Below are 7,336 nucleotides of genomic sequence, written 5' to 3'. Positions count from 1 at the left end.
GGCAAAACAATAACAAGCTGAGGACGTCATCTCGAACTATCATAACATCTACGTCTCGAAACCTATTACTTAATTGACCGAAATCGTCTCAACATCGATCATTAATGCGCCATCTGACAAAACTCTCAAATCTGGGACTAAAAGTGACGTCATAATACAAGTCCTGGTGTCAGGCTATGAGTAAACAAAGGCTACGGCATGACCTATTGGTATGTTAACAATTTTTATAAACAAAGCAGCTTGTTTACATTTATTAAGAAATGCCCCAATCGCTGGACAACGACAAATGGGCATGATCTATATTAACTTTCCATATGCTCTAGGTTATTGGTCACATTGCTAAATGTGCTCAAAGTGACCCACACAGTGAAAAGTGTTCACAGATTTTGAAATATCTAACATCGCGATTGGTCATTTTGCTCAGCTTGACACAGGGGTATGTTTACAACTTTCATAAACAAAGCAACGTGTTTACATGTGTTAAGATATATCCAATCGTTGAACAGCAACAAATCATGTGATTGATGACCTGGTTGGACGAAAAGATGAATATAGATCGCTCCCATTACGTGATAGATGACTCTGTTGGACAAAACCCTGGATATAGATCAATTTCATTAGCCTGGAGTTGAATGACACATCTTGGAAAATTTCATCTCATTTAGAGTTTCCTTCAGGAAACAAGAAGCGATCAAATACCTCTATAACAGGAAATGGAGTACGAAAGTATCAGAAGACAACAGATTTAAATTCCTCGGCGGCGATTGGGGTTCGAACCCGCCACCTTACTGGTACGACAACTCCACCTCTACCATTTCAGCTATCCAGTACGACAACTCCGCTTGACTCTACATATGAGCTATCGCTCCGCCTGGCTGGAGAGCATGACTCTTCCGTACGAGCTTTCCACGGTGGATAACTCATATGGCAGAGTCACGCTCTCCCCAGCCAGGCGGAGGGATAGCTTATACGGCAGAGTCACGCTCTCCCCAGCCAGGCGGAGGGATAGCTTATACGGCAGAGTTACGCTCTCCCCGGACAGACAGAGGGATATATTATACGACAGAGTCACGCTCTCCCCAGCCAGGCGGAGGGATAGCTTATACGACAGAGTCACGCTCTCCCCAGCCAGGCGGAGGGATAGCTTATACGGCAGAGTTACGCTCTCCCCGGACAGGCGGAGGGATATCTTATACGGCAGAGTCACGCTCTCCCCGGCCAGGCCAAGGGATAGCTCATACGGCCGAGTCACGACTCCCCGGCCAGGCGGAGGGATAGCTTATACAGCAGAGTCACGCACTCCCCAGCCAGGTGAAGGGATAGCTTATACGGCAGAGTCACGACTCCCCGGCCAGGCGGAGGGATAGCTCATACGACAGAGCTCCGTTCTCCCCGGCCAGGCGGAGGGATCGCTTATACGGCAGAGTTACGCTCTCCCCGGCCAGGCGGAGTTGTCGTACAGGATAGCTGAAATGGTAGAGGCGGAGTTGTCGTACCACTAAGGTCGCGGGTTCGAGCCCCCATCGCCGCCGGGAAATGATTATTCTTTATTGTCTTCTGGCACTTTTCTACTCACTTCATTTCTTGTTATCATCAACATCAGTGCCTGCTCCACCCACTTTTCCAAATATCTCTCTTGCGCACTTTGAAAAATCAGGTATTTAAAATTTTGGACAGAAAACTCGAGAGTCTTCCTTGAAGTCCCAGGTTTGAAATTTTCTTTGACAAGGTGAAGGTCATTTTAATCGACCGTTAGTTGAAGAACGAGTTTTCTGGCTAAAATCTTTAATAAATAGTATGCGCTTGGATAAGAAGCTCACACCATTGCCATCCGGATGTACAACGGACCAACACAAAAAACTATGTGTAACCATGAACTTTTATAGTCTGGTTCATACAGTTTAGTGAGAATTACTCATAAAAAAAACAAAGACATGAGTGACGTCATCTTCATTCTATCAATACGGCAGTATTTGTGTTTAGTTTTATTTATAGATTTGTCTATGTTTTAGCTGTTTTCGATAGAAAAATAAACTGCATGATTCTCTTCAGCATTGGATTCAATAGTCTGATGTCACGTCGCCCAGAAACGGCGACCATCTTGGTTCTAAACAAAGGAAATCGGTACTGTTTATGCTGGCAAGAACTTTTCATATGTCTTATGATCAGAATGTGTAAAATTCAAAACATGATCAGATTTATAGTGTTTTTTCCCCTTTGGATACGCTTTTATGCTCGTCGGAGAAATATTTCATAAGGGCGTCCGCCATTGTTCCGATAGTTTAGAGCCAGTTACTAGGTTACCATGCGTCATTACGAGGGAAGTGATGTTACGACTGTTGAAGCGTATTATAAAAGTAAATTGTTCTCATTTTGATTTTCATATGTTTATTTATGCATTCAAATTTATGGATTTAATGTTATGAAGAAATAAAGTCAAATGTGTAACATTATTATATTAACAATTAAATATGTTGAACAAAAAAATTAGGAACGGAGAGAAAGAGAGGGAGAGATGGAGAGAGATAAAGAAAGACAGAAAAAAGAAAGAAAGAAAGAAAGAAAGAGAGAGAGAGAGAGAGAGGGAGAGAGGGAGAGAGAGAGAGTGGGAGAGAGGGAGAAAGTGTGTGTATGTGTGTGTGTGTGTCTGAGAGAGACAGAGTGAGAGAGAGAGAGAGTGTGTGTATTTGTCTGAGAGAGAGAGTGAGATAGAGGGATAAGAGGAGAGAGAGAGAGAGAGAGAGCGAGAGGGAGGGTGTTTGTGTGTCTGAGAGAGAGGCAGAGAGAGATAGAGGGAGAGAGAGAGAGTGTCTGTGCCTGAGAGAGAGTGAGAGAGACAGAGAGAGAGGGAGTCTGTGTGTGAGAAAGAGAGGCAGAGAGAAAGTGAGATAGAGGGATAGAGAGAGGGAGGAAGTGTGTGTGTGTATGTGTGTCTGAGAGAGAGTGTGTGTGTATCTGAGAGAGAGGCAGAGAGAGAGAGTGAGATTGAGGGAGAGAGAGAGTGCGTGTGCATGAGAGAGAGAGAGAGAGAGAGAGAGGGAGAGAGAGAGGGAGAGAGAGAGAGAGAGAGGGAGAGAGAGAGAGAGGGAGAGAGAGGGAGAGAGAGAGAGAGAGGGAGAGAGAGAGGGAGAGAGAGAGAGAGAGAGGCGGGTTTCATGAAATGACACAAGTGTCATTCGAATGCACATTCCGTGAAGTGGGCGCCCCCCCCCCCATCTGTATGAACACCTCCTACTCAGAGGTGTCGACAACTCACTTACTTATCCAGAATAGGATTTCTAACCTATTTATGGATAGCTGATAATGGATATTGGATAATAACAGCCACTTCTCCTATTTGGACCACTCCCTCTCCTCCCACTGACATCCACTAAGAACCGTGTCTTTCATGCACTTAGACTACGTAAAAAAAATATCTTGAGCTTTTATAGATAGAATGCGCTTGGCCAAGGAGTTCACAACATTGCCATCCGGAAGTATAACGGACCAACACACAAACTCTGTGTAACCATGAACTTTTATAGTCTGGTTAATACAGTTTAGTGAGAACAACTCACAAACGCGGATGGCAAAAACAATAACAAAGGCCTGAGTGACGTCATCTACATACTATCTATATAGATAGTATGCGCTTGGCCAAGAAGTTCAAAACATTGCCATCCGGAAGTACAACGTACCACCACACAAAACTGTGTGTATCTATGAACGTTTATAGTCAGGTTAATACAGTTCAGTGAGCATTACTCATAAACGCGGATGGCAAAATATAATAACAAAGACCTGAGTGACGTCATCTTTGAACTATCTATAGTGCAATATCCACTAAACGTGCTCAAAGCCCTTTACAAGGACTCCCTTCCCTGGCCAACAGAAACACAACATTTAGAACGGGACAAGACGTCTTTTAGGCGGCTGCACATTTTTTTATGACAGAGACAACGCTGTTAACGGCCGGGTACTCATTTTACACCTGAGTACGGTGAGAGACCGTAGCCATCGTTCACTTATAACCTGACACTAAAACCCACTGAGACCATAGCCATCGTTAACTGAGAGCCTGACACTGATCATAAAATGACGTCAAAAGACAAGAAATTGGTCACAAAAGAAAACAAATCGTGAGTTGTATTCAAAAGTTCAACAAATAGAATCACTTGTTTCCTCGAACTCTACTAACAACTCACTAGACACTGCACAAACCTTAAAAATGACGTCAAACTATAAGTACTTGAGGGTTCTAGTGTCAGGCTATAGATGTTAACGATGGCTACGCTACAACCCACTAAAACCATAGTCATCGTAAACTTATAGATAGTATGCAGATTACGTCACTCAGGTCTTTGTTATTGTTTTTGCCATCCGCGTTTGTGAGTTGTTCTCACTAAACTGTATTAACCAGACTATAAAAGTTCATGGTTACACAGAGTTTGTGTGTTGGTCCGTTATACTTCCGGATGGCAATGTTGTGAACTCCTTGGCCAAGAGCATTTTATCTATAGCCTGACACTGACCAAAAGTGACACCAATGGTCACAAAAGAAAACAAATCGTGAGTTATATTTAATAGTTTAACCAATGGGATCACTTGTTTCCTTGAGCTCTACTAACGACAACTCAACAGGAGGTGCACACAAAAAATGACATAAAACTATAAGTTCTAGAGTGTTCTCGTGTCAGGCTATAATATGTTAACGATGTCAACGCTCAGACCCATATTTGACTTCATTTTTAGGTTTGTATGGATTAACTGTTATGAATAAATAGCGAGTTAGTGTCTAGTGAGTTGTCTTTAGCAGTGGTCAAGTAAACAAGTGATCCCATTGGTTGAACTGTTGAATAAAACTCATGATTTGTTTTCTTTTGTGGCCAAAGACTTGTTTTTGACGTCATTTGTAGTCAGTGTCAGGCTATAAGCTTTTTAATGGCTACGGTCTTAGTGGGTTTTAGTGTCAGGCTATAAGTTAACCATGGCTACGGTCTTAGTGGGTTTTAGTGTCAGGCTATAAGTTAACGATGGCTACGGTCTTAGTGGGTTTTAGTGTCAGCCTATAAGTTAACGATAGCGGTTCTCTCTCAAATTCACTGACCGCTATCGGATTGAGTGATTCAATAATATTCTGTTGTCAGTTGTCTCTTCAACAATCCACATCGTCATCATCATCATCATCATCATCATCATCATCATCATCATCATCATCACATCATCATCATCATCATCATCACATCATCATCATCATGATCATCATCATAGCTCTTATTTCGTTTAGTAAAAGTAACAAGAACAACAGCAAGTTAACAATTACATTCACAACCTATAACAATCGAAGAACGACGAGGAAGAAAACGAAGATTTGTCGTAAGTGTCAGAGGAGAGATCTTCGGTTTCTTCCTTGTCGTTCGTTGTAGTTTGGGAAGGTAATCGTTAACTTGCTAATATATCTAAATAAAAAGATTATAACACGTTTCCTTTTCAAATCTCATACAGTAGATTTGAAAATCATTGTATTCGCATTTCTCTACATCTGGAATGGTGAACTTGCTGGAGTCGATTTTGCCAACAATTATGTTACTCCAGTCAAAGGTGGCATTATTAAAACTATTGAGTACTTTCAGTGGCATGCAATACTCGTTCACTGTCGTTGTATAGATTGTGTCCCACATGTACACGCCCTTAAACTTGTAGGTCTTCACGCCCTGTTCAGAAAAAATAATAGATAATACTTGCATAATAATACTGCCAAAGTCTAAAAAACACGTATTCAAATTTTGGTCAGAAAATTCGTCCTCCAAATATCGATCGACGAGAATGAATCTCATCTGGGCAGAAACTCTCAAAAATGGGTCTTCACAAAGTCTTCTATAAACTCCCAGATTTGAGATTTTTTTCCAAGATGAGAGTCATGTTCATCAAACACCATTTAAAGGACGAGTTTCCTGGCCAAAATATTTAATATTTCTCTTTTCAGAGCCAGATAGAATAATAATAACAAAAATATATTTATCCTTACATTTTTAGCAATTCCTGTCGAAAGACAAGAACTTTACGAACGGCTATGTGGTTTAGTGGTATAACACTCGCTTTCGGATTGGAAGGTCCTGGGTTCGAGCATTGCTCGGCGCATATTTCTTGGATAACATTCTTTACTCACATTCCCTCACTGTCTCTGCCGGAAAAAATATAAATACCGGCGACATGTCTCGTTCTACATGCCACATATTGCTGTTGGTCAGATAACCTATGGACACGTTTAGTGTATATTGCGCTATATGAAAGCTCAAGGTTCTTTTTACATCACATACTTCTTCTCTCAGCTTATCTCGCATTTTGTAGGGTTGCCATAATGAATGCCACATCTCCATGCATCTCGGTTCGTAGCAACAGCATCCTCCAGGCCCAGTTCTTTCATATCGTCCAATAATCTATCCGGGCATCTTGTCCTTGGGCGTCCCTTTTTTGTTTTGTTTCCGCTAATTGTATATCTAATATTTTCCTCCCCACGTATTCCCTCTCTCATCTCTAAACATGTCCAAACCATTTCATTCTATCTTCTCCCATCTTTATTGATACATTCTTTACTTCTGTCAACCTTCGAATTCGTTCATTTCTCACTTTATCTTTTCTTGTCACCATCCTCATTTCTGTCACCTCAACTTCTTTATCTTGTTTCTTTGTTGTAGCTGCTGTCGTTAATCTATACAACATTGCCCTGTCTCACATCACATACATAATTTCCAAAAATTGCCATAAGCTAAACACGAGACATACACTACTTGTCTCTGACGTGGTGGCTAAGCCACTCGACTTAGGTGTAAATGAATAACTTACCTATCTATAGATCTGCATTCATAAAGAGCGATATCTCCTAAACCTGCTCAAAGATCTTTACAAGGGGTCCTTGACAACATCAACGTTTTAAAACGAGAGCATTTGTATAGCCTTCGGTTCCCAATATCGACGTTTTTGAGTTCTGAGTTGTAAAAGGGCTTTCTGGATTTGGGTCATGATGTTCTGGGAGCTTTATTTGTGTTGTGGTAAACAGGGTGAGGTCTTTCAGACTGTGGACTAATTGTTGGGTTGCTTCTTCTCGCCTGAGTTCTGGTGGTGCTATAGCGCTTATATTTGTTTGGAGGCACCCAGTTATAATGCGCATGGACTCTCTGAGTTTGATGTCGAGAATGTTCATGTTGGGTCTTCTTGTCCAAACAAGGCACAGTATTCTCCGACGCGATACCACGGTGCTAACGTTGACCTTTTCGGGACTTGTGTTGGTCCCCAGGTGGTACCAGCTAATTGTCTAAGCAAACCGTTTCTTTTGCCATTTTGTTTGCGGTTCCTT

The sequence above is a fragment of the Berghia stephanieae genome, chromosome 4 (assembly GCF_034508935.2).
Source record: "Berghia stephanieae isolate SIO BIC M18660-M18661 chromosome 4, UCSD_Bste_1.3, whole genome shotgun sequence".
Taxonomy (NCBI): Eukaryota; Metazoa; Mollusca; class Gastropoda; order Nudibranchia; family Aeolidiidae; genus Berghia; species Berghia stephanieae.
The sequence above is the reverse complement of the archived record's forward strand: the minus strand, read 5'-3'. Positions refer to the sequence as shown.